Source organism: Erpetoichthys calabaricus, chromosome 8 (genome assembly GCF_900747795.2).
Source record: "Erpetoichthys calabaricus chromosome 8, fErpCal1.3, whole genome shotgun sequence".
NCBI classification, from domain to species: Eukaryota; Metazoa; Chordata; class Cladistia; order Polypteriformes; family Polypteridae; genus Erpetoichthys; species Erpetoichthys calabaricus.
Genome location: NC_041401.2, coordinates 163,109,532 through 163,128,651, shown reverse-complemented (window position 1 = coordinate 163,128,651; position 19,120 = coordinate 163,109,532).

Genomic DNA, 19,120 nt, shown 5'->3' with positions numbered 1-19,120 from the left:
CTTCTCTTTCTTTTCACCCTTAACACAGGAGTCCTTCAAATGCAACTAAATTGCCACCTGGAAGCACGTCTGGGTCAGGTGGAACCTCTCTGAAGAAGAAGAAGAAGAAGAAGAAGAAGAAGAAGAAGAAGAAGAAGAAGAAGAAAGACGGGCCATGCTAAGAACCCTGCAAAGTGAACACAATGAGGCTCAGGAACACAGAAGCTCTTCTAAACAAGCAGACCACAAGACTGACCTAAAGAAATGGAGAGTGCAAAAGACACACTATGATGATGCACTCATCTAATGTCCTGAAAGAGCAAGAGGGAGTAACAGAGTGGGTTGAGGCCCTAAAGAAACAAGAATGCAACAGAGGCAGGGACTGCAGATATCCGATTAATTGGTGCAGCAAGGATGCCATCAGGAACATTGTGATAAACTGAAGTAACACACAATGGTGAACATTGTATAAAGTCTTAGAAAAGGAGCAAAATCAAACCAAGATGTTCACCAGTCTGCTTAGAAACAGGCCTTATCCCAGGTAACCTGATCCTAAACATAACATGCAGACTTCAAGGCCTACTCAGGACCCAAAATGGGACACAGGCTTTTAACAGTTCAAAAACAGCTGAGATGTCCCAAAAACCCTCTAAGGGAATGTAAACCATAAAACCTTCAAGTGCAACTATATTGCCACCTGGAAGCACATCTGGGTCAGGTGGAACCTGTCTGCCTCTGACACAAGTGCATCCAGTCTTTCAGGCATACCACACTGCACTCTATGCAGTTTTTAAGATCAGGATAAAAAAGAATAAGGGAGCCAAATGTAAAAACAGATTATGAACTGAAGCCTAGCATTGTCTGATGCAAGTACTAAATTCATCATAAAGGAAAGATAATAATAATAATAATAATAATAATAATAATAATAATAATAATAATAATAAGAAGAAGAAGAAGAAGAAGAAGAAGAAGAAGAAGAAGAAGAAGAAAGATGGGTCATGCTGAGAACCCTGCAAAGTGAACACAAAAAAGGAGAACTCCAAGTTCAGTTGACAAAGCCTTTCAGGCTTTGATTTCTTATGAAGAACTCAGCTAGGATGAAAGTCCAACTGATCCCTGGATAACATTCCAGCATTTACTTGAAAAGCCATATGCTCCTTCTGCACATATTGTTGCAATTTCTACAGAGGAAGTCATAATAAAATACAGACTGACGGATTGATGTGCAGTACACTAAGTGGTTAGTGCTGCCACTTCACAGCATTTGGACTGCAGATTAGATGTCAGCCACGCTGCCTTTGTCAGTCGAGGTTTTTATGTTCTTTCTACATGTGCTCGTGTAAGTTTAATCTAGGAACCATGGAATTTTCTCATCATCCAAATCATGAATATTAGTTTGATTGAAAACTCTGAGTTGGCCCAGTATGGACAGTGTTTGTGTGTACCTCAGGGTGATCTGCCAGGAACTGGATTCCCATTCAGAGTTTGTCCCTCCTGCTCTGCAGCTAGAATTGTCTTCAGCTCACTTTAATCATTTCAAAAACTGGTTGATTACTTTGGACAAGAGTATTTCAATTTAGGATGATTTAGGTAATCCTAATTTTTTTCCAATGTCTCTAATGGTTTTATTCTTATTTTTCAGCCTCATAATGGCTTCTTTGACTTTCATTGGCACACCTCTTGTCCTCATGTTGAACAATGGCAACTGCAGACTCCAAAGCAAGCCAAGGTGTCTTATGGCTTCACTATTGTGTGACGGTGTGGGCCTGTTGCATCCAGAAGCCTCTTGAACCCTCCACTGTCAATAACATTACTGAGATGGACTGGGCAAATGAGGACACATACACATAACAAGGGGTAGGTGCAAAAAGGGTGAACAGTGCTTTTATTACAACCCCAAAAACTAAACAGTGTCCAAATTAAAGTGCAATGCAATCTTCAGTCAAAAAATAAATAATCCATTAAAAGTCGGTGATTGTGGAGGTTAAAATACCCAATAAATAATTCTTTAAAATTGAGGTTAAAAACCCTAGGCAGGAAGCTCTTTTGTAAAACTGTGTCCCAGGTGCAGTCCTTTTATTCTGAGAGAGCAGGGACCCAGACCTGAAGAAACTGGATGGCTGTAACTATCCTTGTCCCATATCTTGCCTGGACCTGACAGAAGGAGGAGATGCTCTGCGGACAGTTACAGCCATCCAGCTTCTACAGGTCTGGGACCCTGCTGTCTCATGGTTCCCAGTTGGGCCCTCCATCTGAACCTCACCTAACTAAGACTCGAGTCCCTGCAGCCATCCATGTGTGGAAATCTGTTGCTAACATTGCTGCAATGGGCCATGAAGGATAGCAGGTCATTCTGCTGCTTTACCAGCTATTGGTAGTGTCAGAAAAATATGAAATCATTTTAATCTGCAGAGAATGTGACTGCGAGATTATATTTAGTGCAATATAAATGCTCAATACATGATTATTTGCTATGTGCACAATGGCTTTCAGAGCTCCTTTCCACTTTGTTTCAGTTCTAAACTTTTTGCTTGCCTTGTTTGCATTTTTCACTTTTATATTTGCAAAGATCTTTGAAATGACTGGGTGTGACTGCAAACAGCAGAAGACCTGGACTGCTATTACAGACGTTCACACAAGCAGATGAGATGGAAACGCCACGCGCCCAACTCTTCTGCCATTTCAAGGACATGTATTGAGGATTTGTGTTGCTGTAAGAAGTGGAAAGCAGATATGTGAAAGAAGGAAAACACACAAAATACAAAAGCTGAGAAAAAAAAAAACTGTTGTGTTAGTTTTAAATAGGGTGCAGTGTGAGTTGGGTGGTGGCCGAAGGCAGGGACCTTGGTGGTCCGATCCTCGGCTACAGAAGCTGGCTCTTGGGACGTGGAATGTCACCTTTCTGAAGGGGAAGGAGCCTGAGCTTGTGCGTGAGGTTGAGAGGTTCCGGCTAGATATAGTCGGACTCACCTCGACGCACAGCTTGGACTCTGGAACCAAACTCCTTGAGAGGGGCTGGACTTTCTACCTCTCTGGAGTTGCCCCCGGTGATAGGCGCCGAGCGGGTGTGGGTATACTTATTGCCCCCCGACTTGGAGCCTGTTCATTGGGGTTTACCCCGGTAGACGAGAGGGTAACCTCCCTCCGCCTTCGGGTTGGGGGACGGGCCCTAACTGTTGTTTGTGCGTATGCACCAAACAGCAGTTCGGAGTACCCACCCTTTTTGGAGTCCCTGGAGGGGGGTGCTAGAGGGCATACCTTCTGGGGACTCCCTCGTTCTGCTGGGAGACTTCAATGCTCACGTGGGCAATGACAGTGAGACCTGGAAGGGCGTGATTGGGAGGAATGGCCCCCTCAATCTGAACCTGCGCGGTGTTTTGTTATTGGACTTCTGTGCTCGTCGCGGATTGTCCATAACGAACACCATGTTCAAGCATAAAGGTGTTCATATGTGCACTTGGCACTAGGACACCCTAGGCTTCAGTTCGATGATCGACTTTATGGTCGTGTCATCGGACTTGTGGCCACATGTCTTTGACACTCGGGTGAAGAGAGGGGCGGAGCTGTCAACTGATCACCACCAGGTGGTCAGTTGGCTTCAATGGTGGGGGAGGATGCCGGTCAGGCCTGGTAGGCCCAAACGTGTTGTGAGGGTCTGCTGGGAACGTCTGGCAGAGCCCCCTGTCAGAAGTAGCTTCAACTCCCACCTCCGGCAGAACTTCGACCACATCCCGAGGGAGGTGGGGGACATTGAGTCCGAATGGGCCATGTTCCATGCCTCTATTGTTGAGGCAGCTGACCGGAGCTGTGGCCGTAAGGTGGTCGGTGCCTGTCGTGGCGGCAATCCCCGAACCCGTTGGTGGACAACGGCGGTGAGGGATGCCGTCAAGCTGAAGAAGGAGTCCTACAGGACCCTTTTGTCCTGTGGGACTCTGGAGGCAGCTGATAGGTACCGGCAGGCCAAGCGGAATGCAGCTTTGGTGGTTGCTGAGGCAAAAACTCGGGCGTGGGAGGAGTTCGGGGAGGCCATGGAGAACGACTTTCGGACGGCTTCAAGGAGATTCTGGTCCACTGTCCGGCGTCTCAGGAGGGGGAAGCAGTGCAGTGTCAACACTGTATATGGTGGGGATGGTGCGCTGCTGACCTCGACTCGGGGCGTTGTGGGTCGGTGGGGGAGTACTTCGAAGACCTCCTTAATCCCATTAACATGCCTTCCAATGTGGAAGCAGAGCCAGGGGACTCAAAGGTGGGCTCCCCAATCTCTGGGACTGAGGTCACCAAGGTGGTCAAAAAACTCCTTGGTGGCAGGGCCCCAGGGGTGGATGAGATACGCCCGGAGTTCCTCAAGGCTCTGGATGTTGTAGGACTGTCTTGGTTGACACGCCTCTGCAACATCACATGGACATCAGGGACAGTGCCTCTGGATTGGCAGACCGGGGGTGGTGGTCCCCCTCTTTAAGAAGGGGGACCGGGAGGTGTGTTCCACCTACAGAGGGATCACACTCCTCAGCCTCCCTGGAAAAGTCTATTCGGGGGTCCTGGAGAGGAGGGTCCGTCGGATAGTCAAGCCTCGGATTCAGGAGGAACAGTGTGGTTTTCGTCCTGGTTGCGAACAGTGGACCAGCTCTACACCGTTAGCAGGGTCCTAGAGGGTGCATGGGAGTTTGCCCAACCAGTCTACATGTGTTTTGTGGACTTGGAAAAGGCATTTGACCATGTCCCTCGGGAATCCTGTGGGGGGGTACTCCGAGAGTATGGGGGTACCGGACCCCCTGATAAGGGCTGTTCGGTCCCTGTATGATCGGTGCCAGAGCTTGGTCCGCATTGCCGGCTGTAAGTCGAACCCATTTCCAGTGAGAGTTGGACTCCGCCAGGGCTGCCCTTTGTCACCGATTCTGTTCATAACTTTTATGGACAGAATTTCTAGGCGCAGCCAGGGTGTTGAGGGGGTCCGGTTTGGTGGACTCAGGATTGGGTCACTGCTTTTTGCAGATGATGTTGTCCTGTTTGCTTCATCAGGCCGTGATCTTCAGCTCTCTTTAGATCGGTTCGCAGCCGAGTGTGAAGCGGCTGGGATGGGAATCAGCACCTCCAAATCTGAGACCATGGTCCTCAGCTGGAAAAGGGTGGAGTGCCCTCTCAGGGTTGGTAGCGAGATCCTGCCCCAAGTGGAGGAGTTCAAGTATCTCGGGGTCTTGTTCACGAGTGAGGGAAGAATGGATCGTGAGATCGACAGGCGGATCGGTGCGGCATCCTCATTGATGCGGGCTCTGCGTCGGTCTGTCGTGGTGAAAAAGGAGCTGAGCCGCAAGGCGAAGCTCTCAATTTACCAGTCGATCTATGTTCCTACCCTCACCTATGGTCATGAGCTATGGGTAGTGACTGAAAGAACGAGATTGCAAATACAAGCGGCTGAAATGAGTTTCCTCCGCAGGGTGTCTGGGCTTTCCCTTAAAGATAGGGTGAGAAGCTCAGTCATCCGGGAGGGGCTCAGAGTAGAGCCGCTGCTCCTCCGCATCAAGAGGAGTCAGATGAGGTGGCTCGGGCATCTGATCAGGATGCCTCCTGGACGCCTCCCTGGTGAGGTGTTCCGGGCACGTCTAACCGGGAGGAGGCCCCGGGGAAGACCCAAGAAACGCTGGAGGGACTATGTCTCTCGGCTGGCCTGGGAACGCCTTGGCATTCTCCCGGAAGAGCTAGAAGAAGTGGCCGAGGAGAGGGAAGTCTAGGCATCTCTGCTCAAGCTGCTGCCCCCGCGACCCGACCTCGGATAAGCGGAAGAGGATGGATGGATGGATAGTTTTAAATAGTAAACTCGTCCAAAATTGAAGACACACTGAAGGTTTTAAGGATAATGATTTTGAGAATTTACCAAAACTTTTAAAAGACTTTTTCAATTTTTAAAAATTTGTACAGTATAATCTATTTGAGATATCATAACAAAAAATGAACTTTATTGACAATAAGGAGAATAAGTGCAATGAAATTTCTAATGAAATCAGTTTTAAGAGACCATACAGAGAACAATAAAGATCCTGGTGGCCTCGTATAATTGAAAGCAAAAATAGGAAAAAAGACATAATAAATGTGTAGATAGATAGATAGATAGATAGATAGATAGATAGATAGATAGATAGATAGATAGATAGATAGATAGATAGATAGATAGATAGATAGATAGATAGATAGATAGATAGATAGATAGATAGATGGGAGAAATTTAGCTTTTTGCAACTCAGGAATTACAACAACATGAAAACTTCCATGGAATTGAATACTTTTCATAGATGCTGTATGTCTGCGTAAATGTGGAAATAATGTTATGTCTTTAAATACCTTTAGTTTGAAATCACCTGTTAAAATGTAAAAAAATCTGGGGGTTACGGTGTAGATTCTCCTTGCCTTAAGGAGCATTCACCAGGCAGTAGCTGGGATAAAGAGAATGGATTCAATGTGCAAGCAGTTCAAAGCTTAGTATGTACAAGTTAAATCCAATACACTGCTAAAGTGAGTGTTTAAAAATGGTAACTGGCCTGATGAGCAAGTTCTAACTAATCGGGGCCTTACAAGAGTGTCACTGAGGTCTTACCAGGCCGAAATAAGCCCATAGATGGAGGCTGAAACACCTTACATGGATTGAGCCCATTTACTGGAGGTTACTGGGTGCCTGTGGAGAGCCATCAATGAGCCTCCCTTTTAGTGGCCCTGGCACAGACAGCAGAAAGCTTCCTTGGCCTAGAAGACACTCTCTGTGGCCCCCTGGTGGCCCCCCTGAACTCTCACTTACTTTTCTACCCAATCAGTTTTCAAGCCCCTATTCTCATTAGACAAAACAAGCGGTTAAAACCTGCTGATGTAAACACGCGGTAATATAATCCCAAAGTGTAACCTAAGAAAAATCACTTGACCTCCTGGTGCCTTTTGTCCAACACACCACCAGAAAAATGCTGCTTATCAGCTCGCTAACAGGTAAATGTTTGGAATCTGTGAACCTCTCGCCTAGCCCCCCCACCGCCTCGCCATTCTCCCTCTCTCTCTCGCTGAATAAATATTCTTGAATAAATAAATACATTTGGTATTTTAATGCTTAATTTTCAAGAAAATAAGGCAGCTAACATCTGCCAGATGTTCTTTTCCAAAACATGCTACGTCATGGCTAAGCCCTGATCTAAACAAATCCAGGGCTTGTGATTGATAATGCATAGTTATAAAAAGCAAGTGTTGCTGGTATTTGAGACCACTGCCAGGTAAAGTTCAAATGTGTGTCACCCGGACGAGGACTAGAGGAGACAGTTTCTTCCCTATGCTTGTCTGGAGCCCCAAAAGGTTTAGAGAGCACTCTTGTTTGAAATAAGTAATATGGCACATGGGCTCGTACCTCCTCCCAACATTGATGCCACTCCTGGCACCTGCTGCCAGAGGATGACATTTACAAATGAGCATAAATAAAAGGTTAGGCTGAAATATGGCCTCCAGCAATGCTTCATGCATCATATGCTCATGAGTGGGCTGAAGCATTCTAATCATGTCTGAATCATTCTGGGTTGTCAAGTCTAGAAAGAGCACATAGGTAGAGAGGAGACAGAGCCATGCTGGCAGTTGGAGAGCTTCTCTACAGGTAGGCAGGGCCCACCGGGAATGGTCCTCCCCGTGAATGCAGAAGCCACACTCCGGGAACACCAGAGACAGATGGCAGCCATTGTTCTTCTCACAATTCAGTTGGGAGTAGCACAGTGGGGCCTGAGTGATGATCCCAAAAGCTGCTTTGGGTACCTGACCCTTTAAATCGTAGTGGGGTGACAGGGTCCAGTTGCACAAAGAACCACTGGAGTGCACTGTGGTCTTATGCTGAAGAAGATTAAATAAGTCTTGTGGTACCGGGACGCCCAGGAAGACAGGAGGAGGGCTCATTCCTCCTCCAGACCGTGAGGGGGCGTCCGCCCTGGTTGTATTGGGGGCCATGGGTACAGGGCTTGGAAGCCCAACCCTGTAGGGGCCCGTGGTCACCACCAGGGGGCGTTCCCCTGCCTGAAGGACCCTGGACCCCAGTACTTCTGCCACACCAGGAAGTGCTGTGGGGAAGAAGAGAGGGAACACCCGGAGTGCTTGCGGGAGGAGAGCTGACATTTCCGCCACACTGGGGCGTGTCAGCAAGATTGCTGGTGTACACGTGGAGCACATCTGGGTATGGATAAAAGGGGCCGCCTTCCTTCTTCGAGGCTGGAGTCGGGTGGAAGTAGGACAAGGTGCAAGAACGAGAGAAGGAGGTGGTCTGAAGAGGCAGAGTGGGTGGCCTGGACTTTGGGGAAGATTGGGGTTTGTGGCACAATAATTGTAAATAATAGTGTAAATAAAGGTGTGTTGGGTGACATGAGCATGTCTGCCTGTCTGTGTCCGAGCCAGTCTCCGCAGTCTACAGTAATTGAAAAGATGGCAGCAAGCTGACTCTGAAGCTAGGCAATAATGTGAGACAAAGGGTGTTGTACAGAAAGCAGCAGAGGAAAACAGTTAGAGAGGGAGAACAAGAAAGCAGGCAGAATTTAGGGGGTAAATGGGCAAGCCACCCCAATGAGAAGTAGGAAGGCTAACACCTGCTTTATGAGTGTGTAGTACTTTGTGTCACATTTTTCGTCTTTGCCTTAACAAAGTGTCATTTTTATATTTACGTATGCTGTGTCACACATGCGTGATTAGGGGACAGTCAGAGAGCTCGATTGTGCGTGAAAGTACAAGACATAGGGGTCTGAGACATGGTATTAACACTCTTCTCTCCTTTTCATCTACAGAAAGATGCCTGAATAAAAAGCCTGTACCTCAACAAACGAACCAATCTCCACATCTGTCCGCAAAACGAAGAAACGCTCTTTTCCGGCTCCATGGAATCACCTCATTTACAGCCCCATCTTGATGACTTCAGTTCTATCCCTCCACTTCTGACGTCATCTCCGACTCCCTCGATCTTCGTCACATCCATTAATTTTACTTGTTCCTCTATAAAAGCTTCGTGACCCCAATGAAATTTTGTCAAATGTATCTGATTTTTGACCTTGTTTTCAGCTACTGGAACTTATGACCAGTATACGGGGAGGCTACTCAACTTTTAATCTGTCTCATCTGTTTATTTTATCACAGCTGATATTTTTGTACACCACGTAGGATATGACCCTTTGACAAGTACCGCATATACTCGCGGATAAGTTCTCCTGCTGATAAGTGGGGACTTGATTTTACTGTATAATTTACGGTATTTTATAATATCGGTCGTATAAGTCGAATGCAAAAAACTCACGCTATTGGTCCAAGAGATTATGATATGCTAACGCCCACCTGAGAGAGTAACCATGGACCACGCTGCCTTTTTTTCTATTTATTGTGCCCACGTGACCACACGGTAATAACTGAACTATTCCAATGTGACGTTTGCACTGTTTTGTGTTTTTTGTATCTCACACCCTCATACACCTTTATTGTAAGTTCCCTTATCTACGATGGAGTGGCAAAAGAAATTGGTAACTGCACTCCTGCAACAAAATTCAATGTGTGTGAGAATCTGGTGCAAAACTGGAGGAAGCAAGAAGATATAAAAAATAAAAATTTAAGTGTTGCATTTTTGAACAGGCATATGAGTCACACTCTTTTATGATCGATTTTTCGCGTTTCAAGACCCGACGTTTACGCGAGTATATACGGTATTTAAACTGAGGTACAGTATAAGCCAGGTTGTAAGGAAACTGAATACCATTATTCTGGCTTGAGCAGAATTGTTATGAGACTCAAGAACAAGGTGGCTGCAAAACTGCATTGTTCTGTACATCTTGCTATAAAAATACATACACACATACACATAAAGGCCAGTTTAGCATTGCCTACCCACCTAACCTGCGTGCCTTTACAAACTGGAGCCCCCAAAGGAATCCCACATGGAAATGCAGGGAGCTCCAGAAACCCGTTCTCCTTGTTGCAAGGCACCAGCACTTCCACAGTGCCTTCTTAACCACCCCCCCCTCCCCCTTTTAAATATTGCCACAAAACGTTGTTACAAACTTAAAAAGAATGCTTTTTGTGAGTGGTTTAGATTACAATCCCTAAAGTATAAGCCAAGTATTTGGAAGCTGATGCAGTGACTCGGCATGAATGGGATAGACACTAATAGAGACACCGAATTGCAATTCATTTAAAAACAAAACATTTTCTGGCCCCAAAAATGCCCCCTATTTTTCTTCAAATAACATTGAAGTACGTTAAAGCTGATAGATTTAACTTACTAATAATAACAATCTTCCAAACAATTTAATAAAATATTTTACTTAGACTATCACTGCTAGTTGCACATTCATAGGAATGGGCTTTCAGTATTCCTTGGGCTTTTCCAACCTGTTCATGATCTGTTTTGGAGCTGTGATGCCCAAGATAATGTGAGCAACACACGTGACAAGATGAGTGAACCACAGCACATGAACGCACAAGTACAGCCTGGAGGTCAGCCTCATGTATGGAAATAAGAAGCTGGCATTGCGTGTCACCAACATCCAGTTCAGCCGCAAACATCAAACTCTGCTTCAAACATCCAGCCCCACCCCAAACGTCAAGCCCCACCCCATTCTGAGGGCTGCAGCAAGGTGTACTTGGAAAGACTGTATTGATGATTGGGTGTTAGCACCAACACTCATTTGAAAATCATCCCAGATTCTTCGTAAACATGAAATTTCCTGAAGATGGGAAAGCCTGTATTTTAGATAACTGACATTGTGCATATTTGTGTAGCCCTTGTGTCTTCTGGTTTAATATTTCATTAACAAATGTGTTAGTAAAACATAATGATTATGGCAAAAGTAACACTTATGTTTGAAAATGTAGTGAAATAAAAGTAGACAGAAATTTTTATATTTAAGTAAAATCAAAATACTTTTAAAATATACTCAAGTTTGGTATTTTTAGTTAATTACTATACAGCACTCCACATGTAACTTCTCTGGTGAGAATTGGGAATGAGTGGACACAAAGACCCCGTGCCAGCACATTAAGATGTGACTTGCTAATTGTTAATGGCTGGTGAACACAAGGACCGAGACAGCTGAAAACTGGTTGTAAAAGTAAAGGATCAAAATCAAGAATTTTGGCAGCAGGAAAAACCTTCTTGAGAAAACTGAGGAGGCAAAATGTCGAGCATGTTGAGCAGCATTCAGATTCATAACACACCTGATACAAAAACCGAGCTAATAAAGGTTATCAATCAAGTGGATGCCAAATGGACAATGAAAATGGGAATAATCAGAATATCCTGCGTGCCATGAATCTTTAAACAAAATAAAGACTCTGCATCCTAGTTTAAAGTAAGACTCAATCTAGCTGGTCACAGTCCAGTCTTCTTTTAAATGAGACTGAGGTCGGGTCCAAAATGGTTGAAAAAGTAGATGTGTAGGAGAGATACAGTATATGGCCAAATGGTTGTGGTCACCATACTTTCCCAAATAAATTAGTTTTTTGGACATTCCATTCCAAAACCATAAGCATTTATATGGAGTTGCCCCCATCTCTGTGGCTATGGCAGCTTCCAGTCTTCTGGAAGAGCTTTCCTCAAGATTTTGGAGTGTATCTGTGGGAATCTGTGCTCATTTAGCCAAAAGAGGTCAGGTACTGATATTGGAAGAGAAGATGTGGCCCACAATTGGTGTTCCAGTTCATCCCAAAGGAATTCAATAACGTGAGGCCATTCAACTCTTCCTCCCTTAATTTATGGACCTGGCTTTGTTCATGGGGGCAGAGTCAAGCTGGAACAGACACTGTTGCCACAAAGTTAGGTACTACACAGTTGTCTAAACTGTCTTTGCATGCTGTAGCATTAACAGTACCCTTCACTCAACTCAAGGGGCCCAACAACTGACAAACAGCCCCAGCCCCTCCACCAAACTCTACAGAAGGCACTTTACAGTTTGGAAAGTAGGATTCTCCTACCATCCATCAAACCCAGGATGGTCCATCAGAGGCCAGACAGTGAAATGTGATACATCACACCAAAAAAACACATTTGCACTGTTCCACAGTCCACAGTGATTTTAGGCTTGTGTGTAGCTGCCCAGCCATAAGCTACCCTCTTCATGAAGCTCCCACCACACAGTTCTTGTGCTGATGTTGCGTCCAGAGGCAGTTTGGAAATCTGTCGTGAGTGATGCAGCAGAGGAGAGGTGATTTTTACATGCTATGTCCTTCAGCACTTGGCAGCTCTGTGAGTTTGTGTGGTCTACCACACCAGCTGTTGTTGCTCCAAGACACTTCCACTTCACAATAATAATACTTACAGCTGACCAGAGCTCTTCAGTATGACCAGTGTTTGTCAATGGAGATTGCACGGCTATGCTCTTGATTTTATACACCTGTTAGCAATGGGTGTGAATGAAACAACTGAATAATTGAGAGAGGCCTCCACATACTTTTGAACATATAGTGTATTATGTAGTCTAGCTTGAACTGGCCACCATGCAACCTTTGAGAAGAACCGGTGGGTGACACAGACGACGCAGTGCTGTATCCTGCCACCAAAAATAGTCATGTAAAATTAGCAGCTGGCTTTTACTTGGTAAACAATATCTAAAGTATGTATTTTAGATTTTTACAGTTGAACACTAGTAGATAAACTGACATGGTCAAGATGGATTGAACCAGCATCTTTATCCGTAGCCATTTGGCCATGTGCTGTCAAGCTACTAATGTAACAGATAAAAGTCTGAATATTTCCCACTCAAGTTCTGTTGTTTCTGGTGGGACATCTGTGCCAGCTTTGTTGTGGAAGTGACATGGACTCACATTCCACCCCTCTGCTCTTTTACATGATATCAGTGTTTCTTTTGGCTCTTTGAGATATTTATTGGTCTGCTTCCCCCATGTTGGCAAACAGTTATTATTGAATACATCATCAAATCTTACACTTTAAGAGAAAGAACATAACAACATGAGATATTTGACACACAAGAGGAGACTATTCAGTCCACCAAGCTCATTTGTTTAGCTAATAGCTAAGCTATTCCAATACTGTCACTAACCGTCATCTTTTCTGTTTGTCTTCTCAAGATCTGGATGTAATACATGGAGCCACTGCTCTAGTACATATGGAAAAGTCCTTTCAGATAACGGAGTAATGGAATCATCAGATGGAAAGATTCTCTCATCAGATTGGATGGCCAGCAGAGACTCGACTACAGAAAACGCAAAAGGGGGTAGATAGTCAGTTGGCCGAGGTCTCCAGGACTATGACTTTTTTTTTTATAACATTTTCTTTCTGTTTTAATCTCTTTTTCAAATGGCCATAGTTCATCACTTAATTAATGGATAGTGTCATGGTCATGTGCATGGGAGTCAACTGAAGAGCTCTGGTCTTAGTAATTACCCTCCAAACCAGAGGTCAGCACTGTGCTTTACTTCCTCTCTTTGCAGAATGGAAGACTGGTGTCAATTCTGTTGTCCACCCACTTGGACCCAACCTTTCCTGCCTGGTGCCCATATGACTGGAAATTCAGCCATTTTGAAATTAGTTCTATTTAGAGCTATTGTCTGAAAAGACACATCCACATTTTTTAACTATAAATAATCATCTCTATATTTATAAAATCCAACATCTGTCTGCCTGCTTGTCCGCTTTTCAAAAGAGAACTACTTAATGAATTTAGATCGTTTTTTTTTTCTATAATTTTCTTGAACATTCCAGTTGATTTTGTGACTTCTGTCATCGCACTAAGTATAATAGTTCAGTTGCAGTACCAATTTATTTGAACAAATCCAAGAGACAGGCTGCAGGTGGGGGGTCAGGACCTAAGGAGTAGGGGCCATCCTCACTTACGCGCCAGCCTCTGTTTGAGTTGCTGTACTTCTTGCCATGTGTTGGAGTGTACCTTGCCTCCACTTAGCTCAGCAGTTCTCAAACTGTGGGGCGCGAATGTTACCATATGTGGTGTAATTTCGCTATTCGTAGGGGAATTTTAAACTTGTAGCGGTGTATCGGCAGCAAAAAATATAGGAATACATTTTATTAGGGTTTCAAAAAAATGTTAGGGGGGCGCGATTAAAACTGTTATGAAAACTCGGGTCGCAAATACTTAAAGGTTGAGAAACGCTGACTTAGCTAACAATACCTGTTTGTTCAGAAGATATTAATAATAATAATAATAATAATACATTTTATTTAACAAGCACCTTTCCCATGCTCCAACAATCTCATCTAGAGATTGTTATAGAGTAACGCTTGACTTTTTTGAGAGAGAGATCACAGCTATATGTGTTTTAGAGGAGACCTGCTCATTGAGAGAGATATCACGGCCACGTGCTTTACTCTCTCTCCTGTCAGGGCTGAACACGATGAGATACAGTGGCAACGTTTGATGTTGGAGTGTACCTACCTTTCGCTTGGCCAGAGATACCAACTTTTTACATTTTTGGCAAAGAGATACATTGTTGCCCCAATAACAAAATCAAAAATATTGTATATCAAGAGGCCCTTGGATATGAAAGCTATCAATACAAATTATTACATTTTTTTAAAAAATTTTTTATTGATTTTTATATTTTGTCCTGTTTCACTACTATGTGAGCGAGCTGCAGGAGACAGCTAGTATATAATAAATAATAAAGGTGCTTATTTATAGCATACATTTTTTATTTATAAATTCATTTATTTATTTTAATAAAGGTGCTTCTTATAGCATAATTTTTTATGCTTATTTATAGCATAAATAATAAAGGTGCTTATAACTTTTGTAATTATACGGGATGGTTCCCCAACTCTTTGTCTCCTCTTTACAACAGATATTATTGGCTTCAGTTTATGTTTAATCAGTTTCTACCTTGTTCTCTTTGTGTTTTAACAAATCAGCATTTATATGTGTACTAGTCTAGTAGTTTGTAAAATCTATACCTGTATTTTAACTGAGAATTGTTCACAGCACTTAGCACCAACACTCAGTGAAGAATGCTGTACAAAGAAATAAAGGTTGATGTAGTTGTTGTAAAATCTCATCCATATACTTTTTAAATGTTGTCCAGGTTCCTGCTTCAGCTACACACAGCTTGGTAGTTTGTTTGGATTCACACAGCTCTTTGAGTAAATAAGTGCTTTCTGGCTTCAGTCCTAAATCCACTTCCTCTTAAGGTCCACTGATGTCCTCGAAAATGTGGTTCACCATTAAGTTGAATGGATTCTGCTGGAGAGCGGGTACTCAGTCCTTACTTGGGACAAGCAGGGTGTGCCTTTTTGTCCTTCCACACCAGAGCCTCCCAGATCCTCCAGTAGGTTCTGGTGGCCACTACTGTTGCTACACTGTTCTCCTCGACTTGCCAAGTAATGGTGAGTGATGTAACACCATTTTTGACAAGCTTTCAGCGGGAAAGCTGCAACAAATTGTCAGCTCAGTGTGGTGTGTGGCAGGCATTGCATGTTAAATTACTTAGTGTGAGGCACTAGGATTGTCTCATTGGTGGCTCCCAACACCATTTGCATATGCAATCAGTAGCAGATGGCATCTCTCTCTCTCTTTTTTTTCTTTTTTACAGCTTCCTCCTGCAGTATTCTCTAAGAGCCGAGGTCCAACTTCACAGCAACTCAAAGAATGTAAAATAAGAAACCACGAAAGTCACCCCAAGCTAAAATGAGGGCAACAGCATGCCTTGGCCAGTTTAAATGATTGGACAGCTCAGTAAGGAGGTCGTCCATGAACACAGCAAGGAGAAGGTGAACATTACACATAGTTCATGGTATTATTTCTTTTCACTTTTATGTACAGTTCCTAAAATGTTGAGTTCATTCCATGGTCCACATAACCGTGCAGCCTGTAAATGCCAAAGCTGTAAGTAATAAGTTAAAGGAAACCACGACTCACTGTATATCGCTAAACCCTCCAAAACTCCAAAACAAGATTACAGATCAAAGCATTACTTTCAAATCTGACTGAAGCTTCCATTTTTACTGGTTTTGTTACAAGGTGAAATTATATTTTTATACCCCAATTTCCCATTATTACTACTAATTACATGTTGGAATTCAAAAGAATAGAGTTTCCAGTAAAATTGTTTTGCAATGATCATCAACAAAAGCCAAGTCACTAGGAAAAGCAAGAGTTGCCCTAGTGGACAATGTGGTGTAGTGGGTAACACTTTGGACCTCAAACTCTGAGGTTGTGGGTTCAAACCCCCCTACTGACACTGTGTGACTATCAGTAAGTTACTTGACCTGCCTGTACTGCAATTGGAAAACCGAAAAACAAAGTGAACAATTGTATCCTAAATGTTGTAAGTCACCTTGGATAAAGATGTCAGCCAATTATGTAACTGTAAATTATGGTAGGAATATTTTACTCAAGGACAATTGTATGTAGCATGTTCAACAGTATCCTGCTCCAGTAAACTAAGACCCCTGGGAAAAAAAAAAAAAAAAAAAAATATATATATATATATATATATATATATATATATATATATATATATATATATATATATATATATATATTGTATAAAGAAAATTGTGCAGTTAGTTACATAAAACTTCTGATAAATCCAATTAACCAACAGCACTACAACTGAGGCCTGTTGTCTTAGACAACTTCCCAGACAAGGTTTGCTAACACAGTGAGTATTGACATAAACAAAAGAATAAAAAATGAATAAAAAAGCATAAATAAGGAATTGGAACCTTATTGAGGAGGTTTACAATCATGCTATGGCTGTGTTTCACCAGGACAGCCTATCTGTGGTAGACAAAACCCCAAAGTGCAGGAGTATGTGGGGCCACCAGAACAGATCTCCACATAGAAGGCTCCAGGACTTTGTTACGTCACCTAGCAGCATTGGGCATCTGGTGCGAGGCAGCCCACCATACAACACATTCACACACCTTAAAGTCACTCAATCAGCTCTCTGGAGTGAAAGGATAACCCACAATGACACTGAAAGTACACACAAATTCCATAGACTACTTGATGTGAGCAGAAGTGGTAGCAGTGCTAACCTTTGTGCTGTCAATAAATTCTGCTTTTATCTACTCTCTACATATAAAATCCTAAGCCTAAAAGTGTAACGATTTTGTGCAACGATGTCACATATTTTTTTGTCATGCTTTAAATTGGGCTTATTTTAAAACCTACATATGTAAGTTTGGTATCATTCTTTTCAGATTTTTCGAACTTTAATGTGATGTTGTTAGATTTTCAGATTCTTATTCCATTTTTAAATTATAAACTAAAAATATCAAGAACTCACATCCCGCGAGACAAGACTTTGTGCCAAGAGATTTAACCACACCCAGGGCAAGAAATAAAAGACAAAGAGTAGGAAAGCTGCTGTACAGGCTTTTAAATGTTCGAAGCACCGCGTGAGATGCAGATCATGAGGCATGGCAGCAGCAGTAAGCCAGCAGCTGATCGAGCAAAGAGGAGGTAAAAAAAACCTGTAGTTGTTTCCCATTGTATCACCGTTTAACAGGGGGTTTCAGAGGAGTGACTGCGTTTCCTTGGGGTGCGTTCAGCCCCCCTCTTCACAATGTGAGCTGCAGAAACACGAAGTGGCTGGTGCGTAGCGCAGGCCGGGTGGGTTGACGAGGAAAGTGAGCAGGGATGCAAACCCCCTAGTAAAGATTATAAAGATCCAAGCCCTACACTTTCTATCTGTCATAACCATCATCGGTGTCCCCAAGGCTTTTGGGTCAGTGGATTTTTGGTTATTGCAGCACCTCCTGAATATGCACAACATGAAAGAAAGTCAAGAATTTTAGGTTATATCCATAAACTCGGACAATCTGGTGGTGTACGATGCTGGCCTTTATACCTTTGACCCGGTGATGTCATATGCCATACACTTCCAGTTGACCTTACTTAGCAGCAGCATGGCAACCATAAACAGAAAGGTCTCAAAGTAGCAGAAAAATAAGATGGCACCACAGAATAATTCACACTATAATTAACATTGTTAAAAATGCTTTTAAGCTAAAATAAACTTAATAATCAGATTCCTTTGCTTCCAAAATCCCAAAAAGTAATATTTCAGATATTTCACTGGAAAGGCAGTGTCAATGATGGATAGATTTGGAGTTAACACTCTTCAAAAAACGTGAGGTATTCCATTTTTTTTTCTGGACTTCCCCTTACTGACTTACCATAGGGTAGGAGTCGGTGGTAACGGGTGCAAGAGGACACACTGAGAGATACAAACACACAGAGATAATTTAAAACCACCAACTAATCTAACCTGCATGTCTTTGTGTTGTGTGCATCCATCAAAGTGGTGGTGGAAAGCCCACATGGACATGGCAATGATGTGCAAATGTCACCCACAAGCTGGTTTTGAGCCCTGGTCCATAGAAGTGCAATATGGGAGCAGTAATTTGTGGACCACTGCACTATGCTTGGTGATTATAGTCAAACGCTACTTCAAAAGAACACACTCATTTAATATTTCTTCTTCTTTCTTAGTATATTGTGGAGACTTACATTCCTCAAATTTTAACTTGCACCCCATATAGTAAGAGATCCCTCCATATGAAATGCAGACGTCATCTGAAACATCAACGTCAAGATGTTTGTAGCTGAGTAGAACAAAGATAAGGCGCCACATACCGTTTTTTAAATGGCCCGTCTCATCAGAAATAAAAGGCAGATTTGCACTCCTGACACATGTGACACACGTGCGCACAATGTGACTTGCCCACACGTGTGGCACGAGATCTGGCAAAGCCCTTAATGCATTTTTGTTTTCACTCAAATTTGCTCTGACATATCGTGAATGATTTCCTGAAAGGTTCGTGCAAACAGACTCTTGTGTGCCAGGACTCCAGGCAGGGAATCTGCTCCCATCCAAGCAAGCAATTGTCGAAACACATGGCGAGAATTTCCTCAGCGACACTTTAAAGCCGGATGCTCTGTGACTCTGCAAAACCTTGCTCTAGTGTTTTTGTTTCTTCTAGCACACTCTGACCATTTCTAAAAAACTCTGATTGCATTTAATGGTGGCTTTCCACACTTTGTTCAAAACCTAGAATTAGGAGGGTGGCTGCTCTAGGAGCAAAGAATCCACAGTTGAAAAGTTACTTGAAACTTTCTGGGATTCTTTGTAATGGCAGTTCCCTGAGATCTTCAGCTAACCTGTGGCCGGTGTTAGGATG